The sequence below is a fragment of the Triticum dicoccoides genome, chromosome 3B, assembly GCF_002162155.2.
Source record: "Triticum dicoccoides isolate Atlit2015 ecotype Zavitan chromosome 3B, WEW_v2.0, whole genome shotgun sequence".
Taxonomy (NCBI): Eukaryota; Viridiplantae; Streptophyta; class Magnoliopsida; order Poales; family Poaceae; genus Triticum; species Triticum dicoccoides.
In genome coordinates this window covers 646070229-646088031 of record NC_041385.1, presented here as the reverse complement: position 1 = coordinate 646088031, position 17803 = coordinate 646070229, and the positions used below count along the sequence as shown (strand labels likewise).

At 50.7% G+C, this 17803-nt stretch overlaps 1 long non-coding RNA gene across 1 annotated transcript; it reads right to left on the bottom strand.

Moving 5' to 3' along the window:
- Positions 1–6026: 6026 nt before the first annotated feature.
- LOC119277605 lies at positions 6027–7764 on the bottom strand. The gene is made up of 2 exons (XR_005137227.1): positions 7228–7764; positions 6027–6556 (listed from the first exon to the last, which is right to left on the bottom strand). It is a non-coding gene; the product is annotated as an uncharacterized LOC119277605 (long non-coding RNA).
- Between the last annotated feature and the right edge of the window lie 10039 nt (positions 7765–17803).

The window sequence follows — 17803 nt, the reverse complement described above, 5'->3', positions numbered from 1 at the left end:
TTGCGATGAGATAGAACAATAGAAATGGGCACCCAGATCAAGATGTGTGCGATATACGGCATACAGTTCACTCCGATAAACTGTTTGTGATGAGGCAGAACAACAAAAACGGTCAGCCCGATGAATGTGTGTGCGATATACGACATACAGTTCACTCAGATGAATTGTTTGCATTGAGCCAAGAGAACAGAAACGGTTCAACTTAACAAGAAGTGTGTGATACACGGCAAACAGGTCTGCAATCATAAATGTGTGGGAAGACCAATAACAACACAGACGATTCCTGTTAACAAGCCGTGAGTGTTGTGAGCAAAGGATTGTTGGTATACAATTGTGATTGATTGATGAAAACATCACCGAAGGGTTCCATTGTTTAGTCTGTGTGCGATGTGATTTGCTCTTTCTGCACAACATCTACACTATGTTTATGGAGCATCAAAATATATACTTAAAAACACAACATTGCATAACCAAATTAAGCATGCAATTACACAAGTGAATACACACATAACATTTCCACACACCAAAGTAAGCAATTACATGCATACTAAACTAGGAGAAACGAGGATCTCATCATCTACTTCTTGTTGCAATGACGCTTGCCATTGCTCTACTTATAGCTGGATCCATGGCCGTTTTGGGGAAGGAGGCACTTCCTCATGTCAATGATCTGCATGTACATCTTGTAGCTCGTGTACGCCTCCTTGGCCGCATACATGATGTGAGCTTTGTTGAGTTTCTCCATCCGGGCCGAGTGCCAGGCACACTTGTCCTTGTTGTAGGAACCCTTCATGTCTCTATAGTAGGGATCGATGATGGCATCGGCGAGGTGAACTAGTGAGTCCTTCTCATGCTCGTTCCTACCCCAGATCTTGTATTGGCCCTAGATGTCCACAAGATTCTGGCAGGCGATGCCCGAATTCTTGAGCACCATTACATTGTTGGTAATGTCCACCGTAGCGAACATGTAGTGGGGGATGTCAAACCTGGTGAAACGCTCACAAGGCCTTATGGCCAGACAATAGTAGTAGACGAGGACATGATTGCGCACACACATTTGGGCGATGGCGAGCTTGGGACGAGATCCGGCATGAGCGCGGGTGTACTCGAGGTGGAACCTGACCACCTTGTATTTCTCCTCAGCAAGCAACAACCCCATGATGTGGATGGAGTGCTCCATCTAGACCGAGTTGTTGGTGTACACCACCGAGAGCTCCGTGAACCTTCTGTGGGTGTCCACCACGACATGCATGGTGAACTGCTACTCGTCGCCGGCAGCCGCTCGGAGCGCCATTGGAGCCGCGCAGGATACGCTCTAAGAATTTATCGCGATGGGTGTTCTTCTTGCAATAGTGGGGCACGATTGAAAGGTTGAAGATACACAAGGGTTAGATGGCCGCTATAATAAATGGAGGTCGGTCGGCCTGTAATCGTCACGTCTTATCACTGCATTCATAGCAGAGGATTCCAGTGCACGCTTGAGAACACCACACATGTTTCGTTTGACCACGTCTGGGCTCGAAGAGGTGCCAAATGTAACGTTGGTGAGCATGTTCTCGTGCAACTGCGCAGTTTACCGTGAAAGCTTCCCGCATGGCTAGTTTGGCCACGCGTCGGCTAGAAGAGGGACAAATCGTGGGTGTTTATTGGCAAAAAGCTTTATAAAAACAAAGTGTGTGGAATTACTTTGGTCATAAGTTTACCAGTGGGTGATGAGGTCAAAGTTACACATAAGGGTGATGATGGACACTCGAGTACGATAATTAATTTTGTGCTCTGCAGGGCACGTGGTTGAAGAAACCAATTGTGTGCAATAACGTCGAAGGTCGCAATCGAGTTAGCTACATAGATCTTGTGCTATGAGATCGACAAGGTAAACACATTCGAGAATGGTTAATAAAATCTAAGTCCATTCCATATTAAGGTCAAAATAGTGCTACCAATATACGAGTCTCATATGATGCCAGTTCAACGATTGTACCACAAAAGCTCGAAATATTACAAGGTTCAAATTCCAGAGTTATATGGCTCAAATTCGAAGATTACAAGGTTCAAACTGATATTAGAAATGAAAGTCAGTTCATTAGTTGCAAACGCCCATGTTGATCCGCTGAAAATGGATATAAGAGAGGTTCAAACTAATATTACCACTTGTAAGGCTGGTTTCGAAGCATCATAATTTTTGCAAAGGGGTCAGCCACTAAGAAGTCATCTATGGGGCTGACACGATGACTTCCGATTACTCTGTCATCTGAATTCCAAAATTAAATTCATCCTTTTCAGAGCCTATTCCATTCTGCCGCAGCCGCCGGCGATGATCAACAAACCATTCATTTTTGCGAAATAAATTTAGGGAAAACCTCATTACCTTCAGGACCCTTGCTCTCAACAAAGAACCTGGCGAATATAATATCCGGTAAGGTCCCTCGGTAGGAGTTCAAAGTAATTTTTGGGAGATGCAAATCTAGAAATTTGATGTGATTGTTATATTGTATCACATTATCCACCATCGGGCCTAATCTTATGTGCAAAAGAAGAAAACGTGTTAGTGCCTACATGCAGTTTTGAACACTACTACATGCCTATTTGGTTTGCAGGGTTTGTAAAATGCACTAACATCCCATCTTCGATCCAACATGCTTAACATGGGCATTTGATTACAATCTAAAAAAATGTAGCCTTCTTCACAAGAGGTTGGAGTGAATGAAAAGTTCCCTAAGAAAACTAGTACAGATGAATCCAAAGGAGAAATGCTTATGGATTGTAACCATATGGATCAAGCAACCAATATGGGGGGACATGTATGTACTAAAATCCTCCAAAAATCATTCATAAATTGTAGTACATTGTCATTGTAAACTTTGAAAAAGGTGTCAAAAATTGAACTCCCTTATGGTTAAAATTTAACAGGAAAGGAACATCACCTTGATATATAGCTTCTCCAGGCACGAAAAGCATCTCAGGAAACTAACAACTTGGTCTAGGTTGGGGCCGATAGATTCTAGTGCCAAGACCTTCATTGTGCGCAGTTTCGGGGTCAAGATTCTCAGAATCATGTTCTGGATGACAAACGAACATACATCTTCAAAATTAAAAATAATGTTAATTTCTAGAAGGAGAGGTAGAAGGCGGTTGTTGTACCTCAACGAGTGTGAATCCAATAACAAGTTCAGAGTATTTGTCAGACGAGTAGCCCACCATTGTCAAATTCAGCACAGAAATGACATTGATTCTTGTTGGACCTTCTTGATCAACTACAAGTAGTATCTCAAGTGAAGGTGTGTCCTCAATGACCATACCGTGGTACACATTTTGTGATGTCTTCTCGCACCACCAGCAACACACATAAATAGTCCGGAGAGTCATGGAGGTGATGTGGAAGCTACTCAACCCAATGATCACATGAAGATGAAGGTACTCGAGTGCAGTATAGCCACGGAGCAGGCGCTCAATGTCACCGTTTGGGAGGTAGACGACGACAAGATCGAGGTGCTTCAGTCGTGGTAGAATAAGAGCGGGTGCGTCATTAAGGGGGGTGGCAGTTCCTGAACTTGGCGACGTGCAACGTGGGCACGAGGCGGAGCACGGACGTTGGCAGCAAGCGCATATGCCCATCATCAAAAGTGTGCTCCTCAAGATGATCTAGGGCGGGGGATCGGAACCACTCGTCAATCTTGTCTCGGTCCTTGCCGTTGGAACAGAACTTGCCCATGCTAAGGCGTCTGGTTGAGCCAATGTGACTATCGAGGATCTGGGAGAATATATCCAAGCTTTTGCGATAGCCATGGCAGAGCTCGTGGGTGTGGATGAGGTCGAGAGGGGTGGATTTCCGTAGGGGGCGCCACCGCCGGCAAACGACAGTTGTCCGCATCCCATATTTGATTGGGAGAAGGGAGAAGATGACTATCAAAATATCATTGGGGAGGCTGCTGATAAAGTCTAGGCCTGCTGGAGTCGCTTGCTGTTCTTGCTCGACCCGCCTCCACTTGTTGGCCGCCTCGTTCTCCACCTCCGGAGTCTCCTCTTCAGCGGTGCTTTCTGATAGAAGCGGGAGTACAAGGAATATTTAGTTAAAACAGGGCAATAGAAAAGTGTATTGGTAACTAGAAGTTAGTAGGGAGGAATAGAGTAAGAAAATGGAATTACAATTGGTTGCTTAAATACTACACAATTCCTTTTATATTGTTGGGTAAGTCAACATGCAGATACTTGAAAAGAACACTTACTTCGAAAAAAGTCTGGACGGATGATATTGTTGGGGAAGTTAGCATATATCTCATGACTAGGCTCTTTTAAGTGTAGTGCAATTTTAGCGCCAGCTTTCAGTACATAAAACTTAGAAATTTTTGTCCAAAGGCCCCTACCACAATAGGAGTTACCATGGTAATCAAGTCTTACAGTAGCAACGATTGTAAATCCATTGTTTGTGTTCAGTATGACGTCCCTGCAGTCTTGATTTATGTAAAGGGAAGATTGTGGCATGGTGGGATCACGGCAGATGCCATGGGATGGCTAAAGAGAGGGACATGCAAGAGGCAACCGGTGGGCTCTAGAGGCAAGGTTGGTACGAGCGAGCGTGAGACGCAAGATGTACCCATGTTCGGGGCTCTCCGGAGAGATAACACCCCTAGTCCTGCCGCGAGCGGTTTATATGGAGTGGATACAAGCTTGCTACTAGAGCTGTTTTGGGGAGGAAGGAAGGCAGGCCATAGGCTGCTCCTTCTCCGAGTGTGTGAGTGTTCTACTGGTGCTTGCCTCTCCTCCTTGCATGGGAGCTTCTTTGGGGAGTTTATAGGCCAACCCCTAGGGTTACAATGGTGAAGTTACATGGGCACGGGGCCGGGATGTTAGCGTTTGGGAAGCCGGTGTTGGAACGGGACGGGAGCTGACCCGTGGCCAGGATGAGGGCACACTATGTTCGTGCTTATATGTCTCTGGAGGTTCTCCTTCTGGGAACCGGTCGGCATGCGCCAGGCGGCTAGCCGGGTTGCGCTGGGAAGCCGGCCAGGCGCAAGCCAGATTGAGGGGCGCCGCTTTCCCTGATGTTTTTGAAGGGATCCGGATTCCATTGCCTACCCGGGGTCCATCCCCCAACAGTAGTCCCCGAAGCTGTGAAGGCCCGCTGACTTCTGATAGGAGGGCCTTCGTAGTTTCAAACCCCCCCCCCCTAGAAGGCGGCTGGGTTGATGAAGCTTGGGGCCACCGGGTCCGGAAACATCAACTGTGTGCCGACTTCCGGAAGCCGGATCGTGGCACCCCATTACGGGCGGGAAACCGAGGCGTCCGCCGCATCTTGAAGGCGAAGGGACGCGCCTCCCATGGCCCGACATAGGTGCCACGTGGTGAGCAGCGGCCAGAGAGGCCCTGCTAGGCAACGCGCGCGATGGGACGCGACCGAAGGCTGGGCCCCGCCATGACGCGCCCTTGGCCCATGAGCGGGGTTTGATTGCGGCGGTCGTGGACGGTTGCCCTTCTGCAGGCAATTAATTCACGGCAGAAACGTGCCCACATAATGCAGGGAAGTGGGAATATGGGTGGGAAAACTTTGTTTTTGCCACTCTAGTTTTTGCCCACTTCGCTTATGCCACTCTAGAATTTGACATATTGCTTTTGCCATTCTTAGCTTTTGACAATATATCACAAATGCCATTCTGTTAGGTCAATGGATGTTTTGACCAAACGGAGCAGGGAAAAGACCATATTGCCCTTGGTTATTTGTTTTGCTTTTGCCACTCTTGTTTTTGCCAAATATTACTTTTGCCATTAGAGTAAAGTCTAAATTCACTATATTATTAGCTGATGGGTTAGAAATTTTGGCATGGCCTATTTGAAAATCTAACATCACACATAATTACACTATTTGATCAGAAATAAGCACAATTATAACATCATGACCAGCAGCATAGTAAAGAGGTTAAGACATTCTAAATATGAACAAATTATTTCATAGGAGTACAAATCCATCATCTAATCTGAACAACAAGGGTTCACATGCATATGGACCACCCAAAAGGCAAGCTCCACACAAGCTGAACATAGTACAATAAGATAGTTGCATCAGCTACACAACACGTTCACATATGCATAAAAAAACAAGTAGTTACAGCAGTTACACGGCAAGGTTCTCACATATATATGCATGGTGTTCCACAAAATAACATGCAGTTGCAGCAGTTACACAGCAAGGTTCTCACATATGCATGGTGCTCGACAAAATAACATGTAGTTGCAGCAGCTACACAACTACACAGCAAGGTTCTGGTCTGCATAGTGCTCCACAAAATAACATGTAGTTGCACAACAAGGTTCACGACCTCCCTTTGCTTCTTGTGCTCTTCGACGGAGGACATTGTTTGGTTCTTTTGTTCTTTGCATAATTTTTAGAAGTCCGCGTACTAATTTATTTGCTATTTTAGCTCTTATATCAAATATGACCATCTGCCTCTCTCCACGGATGTCCCAGCTCCAAGAAGACATGGTGCACTGGTCACCCTTGTAATTCTTGTAAGAATGCGCCCCATATGTCACAATCAGCTTATAAGGTGGCAGCTCTGACCTGCATTGACACAAATTGGAAATCAGAGAAGTGTGGAATTAGGATAGCTAGCTAAGCAATCAACATATATGACATGAAAAATCTGTGCTTATAAAAACTGATCAAAACAATCTTTTTTCTGCACTGTTCCATTATCTTATTTCTGCACTGTTCCATTACTATTGAGAGGGAGAGAATTACTAATACTACATTATCAGGGATTCCACATTGCTACTGATCTAGTGCTACACTATGCAATCTGCGTGTATGTATGACATATATGCACAAATGCCATGACCTTGTACATTAAAAATGCAAATGTCATAACAGGTTACTCCATTGATCTAACTAGTAGTGAATGAACTAGTGTATGAAGGCAGAACTTTACTGCTATTATAAGCAGCCCGTGTAATGACCAGACTAGCTTCTGGTTGCAATATCCCCTACAAGCAACTTCCTTAAAAAAAATCAAACGGACCATTTGCTTGCATCTGATGGGAATTATTAAACTAGTTGCTTAATAATCAGATCTCAAGAATCCCTAATTGTTCTTGTTATGCACTCACGGACCAGGGCATGTGTACAACTAGACAAACCAACAAATATTTGAGGAATTCAGAACAGATCAAACTCTAACGAACCAGCAGGAGCATAAAAAGAAATTTATTTCTAGCAGGTCAAATGTTACACACCAATGCTTCAGAAGGTATTTGAGGAACTGAGAACTTGCCCATCAGGGAGAGGAGCCAGCAGGTTTGAGGTCTTCTAGGCTGCCCCTGCCGCCATGGCCGACGGCGCGACTCCATTCATCCCCTGTGATTGATTCACCTCAAGGGAGCTGCTGAAGGGGGAGGAAGGGAGGTTGCTGGTGTGGACCGCGTTGGGGAGGGAGGTCGAAGAAGGGTGCTGAGGAGGGGAGGCCGGAGGTGCGCGAAGCATCGACGAGTCCAGAGCATGGCGCCGCCGAGGGGAGACTGGAGATGCGGGTTGCGTCGGCGAGGCCAGAGCAAAGCGCCGCAGAGGGGAGGCCAGAAGGAATGCGGACGCGGGGTCTGAATGCGGCGCTGGGCCGGGGAATACGGACGCGGCGCCGGATGGCGGGGTCTGGATGCGGCGGCGGCGGCGGCGGACGGACGGCGAGGAATGAAGACACGGCCCCATGGATGGATGTGGCTTAGGTCATTGGGATGGGGACGGGTGTGTGGTTGGAGTCGTGAGCCGTGTGTGTAGATTTTTTTTTTCTTTTACTTGGTGTGCGTACTGTGTAGAGCTCTGGGTATGGGTCACTAGCGAAGTGGCCCCACAAGTTAGGAGGGGCAACTTATGTCATTTTTGCAAATACTGACAGGTTTTTTTCTGGTCAACTAGCTAGAGTAAACAGTCAACTGACGGATGTGTAACAGAATGGCATGTGTGATATATTGTCAAAAGCTAAGAGTGGCAAAAAAGAAATGTCAAATTCTAGAGTGGCATAAGTGAAGTTGGCAAAATCTAGAATGGCAAAAACAAAGTTTTCCCAATATGGGTGCAACCGATCCCACTTCCCCATGTCCAAAATGGTTATAAAAGGAGGGCAGGGAGCGGCGGAGACGCTCACGCACACACCCTGCGCCTTGCTCTTATCCTTCTCCTACTTCCGATCTTGTTCCAGCCGCAGCGCTTAGTCTCTACCCAGAGCGCTCCGCCACCACCAGTAGTGCTCCACTGCTGCCTCGACTTCTTCCTTTTCTCTCCTATCGTCGCACTTCTCTGCCGATGGCGCCGCCTAAAGGGTCATGGAAGGGCTCCGAAACCATGGAGGAGGACATCCAGTACCTCCGAAACACCAGGCGGCTGCCGTCGGCAGCTGAGATGGTCGCGCATGTCGCCGGGGAGGACCGGGAGCCGTAGCCGCAGGAGGGCAAGTGCGTGGTCTTCCTCAGACACTTCAAGCGCGAATTTGGCTTCCCCGTGAGTGCCTTCTTCCGCGTGTTTCTCCCTTTCTTTAGGCTACAACCGCACCATCTTGATGCCAACTCCATTCTACAGCTCGTTGGCTTCGCGATGTTATGCGAGGGCTACTTGGGCGTGGAGCTGGATGTGGAGCTCTAGAGCCAATTCTTCTTCCTGAAGCAGTAGGGGCCGGAGGCCGGGGTGATGTCTAACTGCGGGGCTATCGTCATTTTGATCTGGTCTAATGGGGAGTGCCCCAAGATGCCGCTGGAAGATTCCACCAAGAAATGGCAGAACTCCTTCTACGTGCACAACATCGGTGGGGGCCCCGACGCCATCAACTTGTCGTTTTTCGTCAATGAGCAGCCAACCGCCAAGATGAACTGGGGCCATATATCGATGAGTCCACCGCTGGGTGTGCTGAAATTGTGCAGCCAGGTGGCGGACATGACGGTGTGCGACGGGCTGAAGGGGATAGATCTTGTCACCACCTTCATCGCGCGCCGGGTGCTGCCGCTGCAGCGTCGGGCACACATCATCGGTTTGATAGGTGACCAGCACGACCCGACCTGGATGTCGGCGAACTGGCTGACGCTGGAGCAAGTGGCGGACCGGGTCAACGCTATCTCCAAGGCCGGGATGACCGCCGAATGGCGCTTCGGGAAGGCGCCCTACTCCAGGGCAAACCCGACACCATTGGTGAGTCCCTGGTTTCCATTCTTTGCAATGTCGTAGCTTCTCCTCCGTCCTGATGCAATGAGGGAAGTGTTATTGCTCTCCATCCAACCCAAACGTGATGGGCAGAGGACACAGGTATCGCCTGCCGAGCAGGCTGGCTCGGACGGGGAGGAGTCCTTTGCTGAGAACCCGGGCCACGTGAGATGGAGTCGGCTGGCACCGAAGCCGGCGCCACGCGCCATGCTCATGTCTACTACACAACTTTCTTCTTGTAGACGTTGTTGGGCCTCCAAGTGCAGAGGTTTGTAGGACAGTAGAAAATTTCCCTCAATTGGATGACCTAAGGTTTATCAATCCGTAGGAGGCGTAGGATGAAGATGGTCTCTCTCAAACAACCCTGCAACCAAATAACAAAGATTCTCTTGTGTCCCCAACACACCCAATACAATGGTAAATTGTATAGGTGCACTAGTTCGGCGAAGAGATGGTGATACAAGTGCAACATGGATGGTATATATAGGTTTTTGTAATCTAAAAATATAAAAACAGCAACGTAGCAAGTAACAAAAGTGAGCAAAACGGTATTGCAATGCTTCGAAACAAGGGCTAGGGTTCATACTTTCACTAGTGCAAGTTCTCTCAACAATAATAACATAATTAGATCATATAACAATCCATCAATGTGCAACAAAGAGTCACTCCAAAGTCACTAATAGCAAAGAACAAACGAAGAGATTATTGTAGGGTAAGAAACCACCTCAAAGTTATTATTTCCGATCAATCCATTGGGCTATTCCTATAAGTGTCACAAACAGCCCTAGAGTTCATAGTAAAATAACACCTTTTGACACACATCAACCAAAACCCTAATGTCACCTAGATACTCCAATGTCACCACAAGTATCCGTGGGTTTGACCATACGATATGCATCACACAATCTCAGATTCATCCATTCAAACCAACAGAAAGAACTTCATAGAGTTCCCCAAAGTTTCTACCGGAGAGTCAAGACGAAAACGTGTGCCAACCCCTATGCATAAGTTCACAAGGTCATTGAACCCGCAAGTTGATCACCAAAACATACATCAAGTGGATCACGTGAATATCCCATTGTCACCACAGATAAGCACATGCAAGATATACATCAAGTGTTCTCAAATCCTTAAAGACTCAATCAGATAAGATAACTTCAAAGGGAAAACTCAATTCATTACAAGACAGTAGAGGGGGAGAAATATCATAAGATCCAACTATAATAGCAAAGCTCGCGGTACATCAAGACCGTGCCATATCAAGAACATGAGAGAGAGAGATCAAACACATAGCTACTGGTACATACCCTCAGCCCCGAGGGTGAACTACTCCCTCCTTATCATGGAGAGCGCCGGGATGATGAAGATGGCCACCGGTGATGGATCCCCCTCCGGCAGGGTGCTGGAACAGGGTCCCAATTAGTTTTTGGTGGCTATAGAGGCTTGCGGCGGAGGAACTCCCAATCTAGGTTTCTTTTCGGGGATTTCACGTCAGAGGGGTCTCCGAGTCAGCCACGAGGTAGGGGGATGCGTCTTGGGGGTAGGACGCGCCCCCACCCTCGTGGATGACTTGGGCTGGCCCAACTCTTTTGCTTCAGAGGCTTCTTCCGGTCCATAAAAAATCTTGTAAATTGGCAGGACAATTGGACTACGTTTGGTATTTCTTTTCTATAAAACTGAAAAACAAAGAGTCACTCCAAAGTCACTAACAACAGAGATCAAACGAAGAGATTATTGTAGGGTACGAAACCACCACAAAGTTATTCTTTCCGATCAATCCATTGGGCTATTCCTATAAGTGTCACAAACATCCCTAGAGTTCATAGTAAAATAACACCTTAAGACACAAATCAACCAAAACCCTAATGTCACCTAGATACTCCAATGTTATCTCAAGTATCCGCGGGTATGATTATACGATATGCATCACACAATCTCAGATTCATCTTTCAACCAACACAAAGAACTTCAAAGAGTGCCCCAAAGTTTCTACCAGAGAGTCAAGACGAAAACGTGTACCAACCCCTATGCATAGATTCCCAAGGTCATGGAACCCGCAAGTTGATCACCAAAACATACATAAAGTGGATCAATAGAATACCCCATTGTCACCACGGGTATCCGACGCAAGACATACATCAAGTGTTCTCAAATCCTTAAAGACTCAATCCGATAAGATAACTTCAAAGGGAAAACTCAATCCATTACAAGAAGGTAGAGGGGGAGAAACATCATAAGATCCAACTATAATAGCAAAGCTCGCGATACATCAAGATCGTGCCAAATAAAGAACATGAGAGAGAGAGAGAGAGATCAAACACATAGCTACTGGTACATACCCTCAGCCCCAATGGTGAACTACTCTCTCCTTGTCATGGGGAGCACCGGGATGATCAAGATGGCCACCGGTGATGATTCCCCCCTCCGGTAGGGTGCCAGAACAGGGTCCCGATTGGTTTTTGGTGGCTACAGAGGCTTGCGGCGGCAGAACTCCCGATCTAGGTTTCTTTTGGGGGGTTTCTGTATTTATAGGAATTTTTGGCATTTGTCTCATGTCAGGGGGGGTCTCCGAGTCATCCACGAGGTAGGGGGTGCCCCCAGGGGGTAGGGCGCCCTCCACCCTTGTGGATGGCTCAGGACTCTTCTGCCCCAACTCTTTTACTTTGGGGGCTTCTTTTGGTCCATAAAAAAATCACAAAAAATGGTAGGTCAATTGGACTCCGTTTGGTATTCCTTTTCTGTAAAACTCAAAAACAAGGAAAAACAGAAAATGGCACTGGGCTCTAGGTTAATAGGTTACTCCCAAAAATCATATAAAATAGCATATAAACATATAAGATGGATATTATAATAGCATAGAACAATCAAAAATTATAGATATGTTGGAGACGTATCACACGCTGGTAAGTCCTTGCAACCAGGCCTCTTGCAGGAGTGGCCGGATAACGACGAGGAGATCCTGACGGATACTGGCGGTGCATCGTCACCGAGGGGAGGAGACGGCAGCGTCAACCCACCAAGATGGCTGAAGAAGATAGCTGGGGCCGGGTCACCCCGTGGGCCGGTGGCGACGAGCCCGCCGCATGAGAAGGACGCGATGCCGCCAAAGCCAGCACCAAAGCACGCGGTGGAGGAGCCGCTCGCGCGTGGTAAGACGACTAGTAAGAAGGCACGGCGGGTCGTCCGGTTGCACCACCGAGGCTTCCCATCCCGACCGCGGCCAGGTAAACATCTTTCAGCGGTTCCTTATGTTTGTCTTCGTGATGCGCATGACACCTCTTGACCTGGCGGTGGCGGCCGCTGGGGCCGCATCCGGTGTCGACCTTGTGTTCCGGAAGACCCGAAGAAGCGTCATCGATCGGGTTGAGGTGTCGCCTGAGGAGGACCTCGGCCTGGACCCAGCGGACACCAAGCGCGTGGCTTGGCGAGACGGGAACAAGGCCGAGGAGGAGCTGGCGACGGACTTGGCCAGGACCGAGGAGGCGAGGGGCCAAGCCACCACGAATCTGGGTTGGACGGAGTTGCCGTAGGACATGGAGACAGCGGAGACGGCCGCCGAGCCGCCGGCAGAGGAGGGGCGCGGCCCGGAGCCGGCCGTTGATGACCCGGAGGTGGAGGAGATAGTCGTGGACACCCCACCCCGAAACGACATGACCAAGCAGGTGGATTAGGGGCGCGCCGGGGATGCCACCCCAGTTGGAACACCGCAGGCGATGCCGAGCAGAGTGCCGGAGTCGGACCGGCTACGGAGTAGCCGGCAGAGGACAAGTGCCTTGGTGGTCCCAGCACCAAGGGCTGTCGTGAACCTGGAGCAGGCGCTGGGAAGCGGCCCTATCGCCGGGTCGCAGCAAGTCCGGGCCAGGTCTAGCGGATTCGTCATCAGGCCGCGCATGCAAGAGGAGGTGGCGATGGACGCCATGCACTAGCATCTTTTCGGGTGTGCGGGCCAGCTTCAGGCCTTCGCCCGGAGCAAGGTGGAGCGGGCGGGGGAGCTCGAGCACTTCGTGATCATAATTTTCTCTCTTGTCTCTTCGCCTGGTCAGTGGGGGCATGTAGCCCCTGAGATTCGGGCCAACTATGGAGTAGTTGGGTCGAATCTTAAAAAATGCATTTGCAGTTTGTACTAATCCTTGCTTTCTTGCAGCACCTGGACGGCCTCCGAGTCGGCGTTCACAACCGGCTTCTAGAGAAGCACCGCCAAGTCACGGTGCAACTTGCTATCGAGGAGGAGGCGCTCGGCCTTGCCGAAGGTATATTTTTGCTTGCTCTTAGTGGGGGCGTGCTAGCGCACCCATTGGGTGTAGCCACCGAGATGCGGGCCAACTATAAAGTAGTTGGGTCGAATCTTAAAGGTGTTTTTCTTCTTTTCTTCCGGCATCTTACTTGAAGCTTGTCGTGCAGCCGCCATGGCCGAGGTGCCAGATCTACGAACCCGGCTGGTCGAAGCCAGCCAGCAGCATGACCAAGCGGTTGCCGACAACGGCCTACTCCGGGTCAAGGTGGAGTGGCTGAAGGCGGAGGCCCACTAGGCGGGGTTTACCTGGTTGGGAGGCGAGCATGAGAAGGCGGTCTCCATGAAGGACGAGGAGCTGAAGGCGGCCGTCGACAAGTGCACCGAGCTTGAGAAGGCGCTCGATACTTTGAGCGGCACGGTACGTTGTGCGAGGCGCATCATCTCGAAGAGACCTTTACCAGTAAGTGCTTCCCGTATATTTTGCCGAGTCATGAGCCCGCCGAGTCTTCTACGCGGCTGACTATTTCCCTTCTTTTATTCGCCAGAGAACTTCCCGGACACGCATGAGATGGCAGACGAGGCCTTACGCACCAACCGATTGGCCCAGGATGACGCAGGCGCCAGAGATGACCTGCACATCGCCTGGACCTTTCCGGAGATCATGCATGACGCCGAAGCCCACTTGAAGGCCATGGACGAGAAGGTGGCGAGACTGACCGAGGCCGGATTGGGCATGGTGGTGGCCCTCTGGCCGGGTGCAGTTGAGCCTGAAAGCATCACGCGGCGAGCGCGATGGCTGGAGGCGGGACCGGAGCGGCTCCATGCGTGGCGCGCTTCTGTGGCCTGCACCGGAGCAGGCTTGGTGTTGCGGTTTGCCATGTCTTGGTACCATGGTCTGAACCCGGACTAGCTGGTGGCTCAGTGAGCCGGTGCGGAAGCCCAACTGCAGGCGAAGGCAGGCCGGATTGATGGGTGGGCTAGCTACCTCGCTTCTTTCACAGTAGTTGATGAGTTCTAGGAGGAACGGACGAAGGACGACAGAGTGGTGCCTCCCGACACCTTCGGCCTGGCGCTCGATGACCTGAACAACAGCTCCGAGGAGTCAGGCCCTTTTGGGGATGCCGAAGCCGGGTTGGATGACACCAGCATCTTGGCATACCCGTAGGCTGGCGCGGAGGAGCCGGGCTGGGCTGGTACCGGTGGGGCCACCGCGGCCAACACGAGAGAGTCGGCGAGCGTGCAACCCGATGTGGCTACTGCCTGACGCCGCCCTGTGTCTTTATATTCATTTTCAACTTTGCTAAGTCGCAAGTCCACCCACTTGGGGTGTAGAGTGAATGTAATGAACTCTGGTCGGGGGCCTTTATTTTTGTAATGTAAATAATTTTGCGAGTATGTGAGCTTTTGCTCTCTGCTTTTAGGCCTTTTCTTACTTGCCCCTTCTTTGGACTTCACCCCCGCGAGTTGAACAGCCGGGTTCCAGTCTGTGACAAGGGGTTCAGCCTTGGAAAAGGGGCACACAATACTTAGGCTTTTCTCAAACGTTGAGCGCGAGCGAAACACCCACTAGGCCAGCTGGCGTGCAGCCGGTCGTGCGGTAACTTAATGCGGTGAGGTTGGATTGACCGATCCGACCGATCCATCTTAGAGGATTCCCGCGTGTCGGCGCTTTGGCCCGTGATTCCTGCCGGCCAAACAGCCAAAGCCGGACTGTGGCTTGGGGCTAAGGGGTGGGCCTTGGTGACTCGAACATGCTGAAATGGACTAAGGGGGAAGCAGGGTGCGAGCGATCTGGCCAGCCCCTGAGCCCCGGGCGGGATGAACAGACCCGTCGGTTGGAGGGCAAAAGATTACAAGAGTTTGCGAGACCCAAGAACTGATGGGAAAAGGTAGCCCCGGAGTGTCATTCGGGGGTCATGTTGTCTTGCATTAAACTCAAAAGGTAGCGATACATACGTGCATACAGCTAACTGTAAAACAGGCGGAGGAGTTCTGCATTCCACGGCCGGCTTGTCTCTTTGCCAGTCGTGTCTCTCTAGCGCTTGTTCGGCATGCGTGCGTCGATGAGGTAGTAGGCATTGCGATCGCTTAGGGATTTGCTGACGATGAAGGGACCCTCCCATGGGGAGGTCAACTTGTGCTGGCCGGCTTGCTGCTGGACAAGTCAGAGTACGAGGTCGCCCTCGCGGAATGCGAGGGGCTTGATCTTCTTGGTGTGGTAGTGGTGCAGGTTCTGCTGGTAGATGGTCGATTGGATGAGGGCCAAAAGGCGTGCTTCTTTGAGTAGGCCGACACCGTCTTTGCGGGCTTCCTACTTCTTCTTCTATGTACATGATCACTCATGGCGAGTCAAACTCGATTTAGGTCGGGATGACCGCGTCAGCTCCATAGACGAGGAAGAACGGGGTGAACCCGGTCGACCGGTTTGGTGTCGTCCGGAGACTCCATAGAACTGTCAGCAACTCGTCGAGCCAGCTGTCGGGTGAAGGAACAAGGGGCTCGACGAGCCGAGGCTTGATGCCGGCCAGAATCAGGCCGTTGGACTGAGGATGGGCGACAGAGGCTGGTCGAGTCGGAAGCCGGAGACAGAGCAGTATTGCGCCAGCGCGCCTTTGATGAAGTTGGTGCCATTGTATGTGATGATGCTATTCAGGAGGCCGTAGTGAACCGCGATATCTTTGTTGATTCGGATGGCTGTTGTATCGTCGAGTTTCTTGATCAGCCTTGCTTTGATCCACTTGGTGAACTTGTGGATGGCCACCAGTAAATGAGTAATGCCGACCTGGGTGGTCTTGAAAGGAACCACCATGTCGAGGCCCTAGACGGCAAAGGGTCAAGTGATCAGGATGGTCTGCAATGCCGAAGCCGGGTGGTGGCTGCATTTGGAGAAGCGCTGGCAACCCTCATACCTCGGGACCAGCGACTTGGCGTCTTTGAGGGCCGTGGGCTAGTAGAAACTGTGGCGGAAGGCTTTGGCCACCAGGGATCTGGAGGCGGCGTGGTGCCCGCACTCGCACTGATGGATTTCGAGGAGGATCTCTATACCCTTGTCTTGCTCAATGCAGCGTTGGGGCACGCCTGTTGCACTACCCATGACGAGCTCATTGTTGATGATGGTGTAGGTGGATGCCCGGTGTTGAACTTGCCAGGCCCCGGTCTCATCCATGGGGATGGCGTCGCTTTCCAAGAAATCTAGGATCGGTTGGGCCCAAGGCGGATCCGTTACCACCATGAAGACGACTACTTGGACGGGATCCAGAGCGGCGGCCCCTGAGCTGGGGTCGGGAACCCCCGGGTTGGGGATGGCGGTTGTCGGGTAGGAGACAACAGCTACTGAGACCGGGTTGGTAACCCCGGGACGAAGTCGGCAACCCATGAGCCGGGGTCGGCAACCTCGGGTTGGGGGCGGTGGTCACGAGTTGGTGACAGCTGCTACTTGGACCTGGTTGGTAGCCACCAGGACAGACTCGGCAGCCCCCGAGCCAGATCCGGAAGCCTTCGGGTCAGAGCCGACAGCCCCCGTGACTAGGCCGGGATCTTTGGGGTTGGGTGGGGGAGCTGCGGGACCGTCCAGGATGAAGATGGACTCAGAATCTGGAGACGGCTTGATGGACGGCCTGCGCAGGTGCTCGAGGGAGATGCCAGATGGAATGGCTTGCTAGGATGAGCCTATCCTAGACAGCGTGTCGGCGGCCTCGTTCTCCGTGCAGGGCATGTGGAGGAACTCGCAGCTGTCGAAATATCCGGAAAGCTGCTGAACCAACAAATGGTAACCAGCCATGTTGACGGCTCGAGCATCCCATTTGCCGGAAGCTTGCTGCACCACTAGGTCCGAGTTGCCATAGCAGAGGATGCGCCGTATGCCGATTTCTTTGTCCAGCCGGAGACTGTGCATAAGTGCTTCATATTCGGCAACATTGTTGGAGGCGGCAAAGTGGATATGCATCTCATAGCAAAGCCGGTCGCCCTTGGGGGAAGACAACATGATGCCGGCTCCCAAGCCGGACCGCATCTTGACACTGTCGAAGTGCATGCGCTAGTGTGTCGAGTCAGGCAGCGCCGGCAGTACTGGGTCTCCGTCCAGTCAACCAAGAAGTCGGCCAGAACCTGGGACTTGATGGTGGTACAGGGCTTGTAGAGGATCGTGTGGCTGGCTAACTCGATGGCCCACTTGGCAACCGGGCCGAGGCATCCAGGCAACCTATGATTTCGTCGTTGGGGGCCGTGCTGACCATAATGACATGCTCGTGTAAGTACTGCTTCAATTTCTTGGCGGTGAAGTACATGCCATAACACATCTTCTGGTAGTGCGGGTAGTTCTGCTTAGAGTTGGAGAGCACCTCGCTCAGGTAGTAGACCGAGCGCTGGACAACCTAGAACTTGCCTTCTTC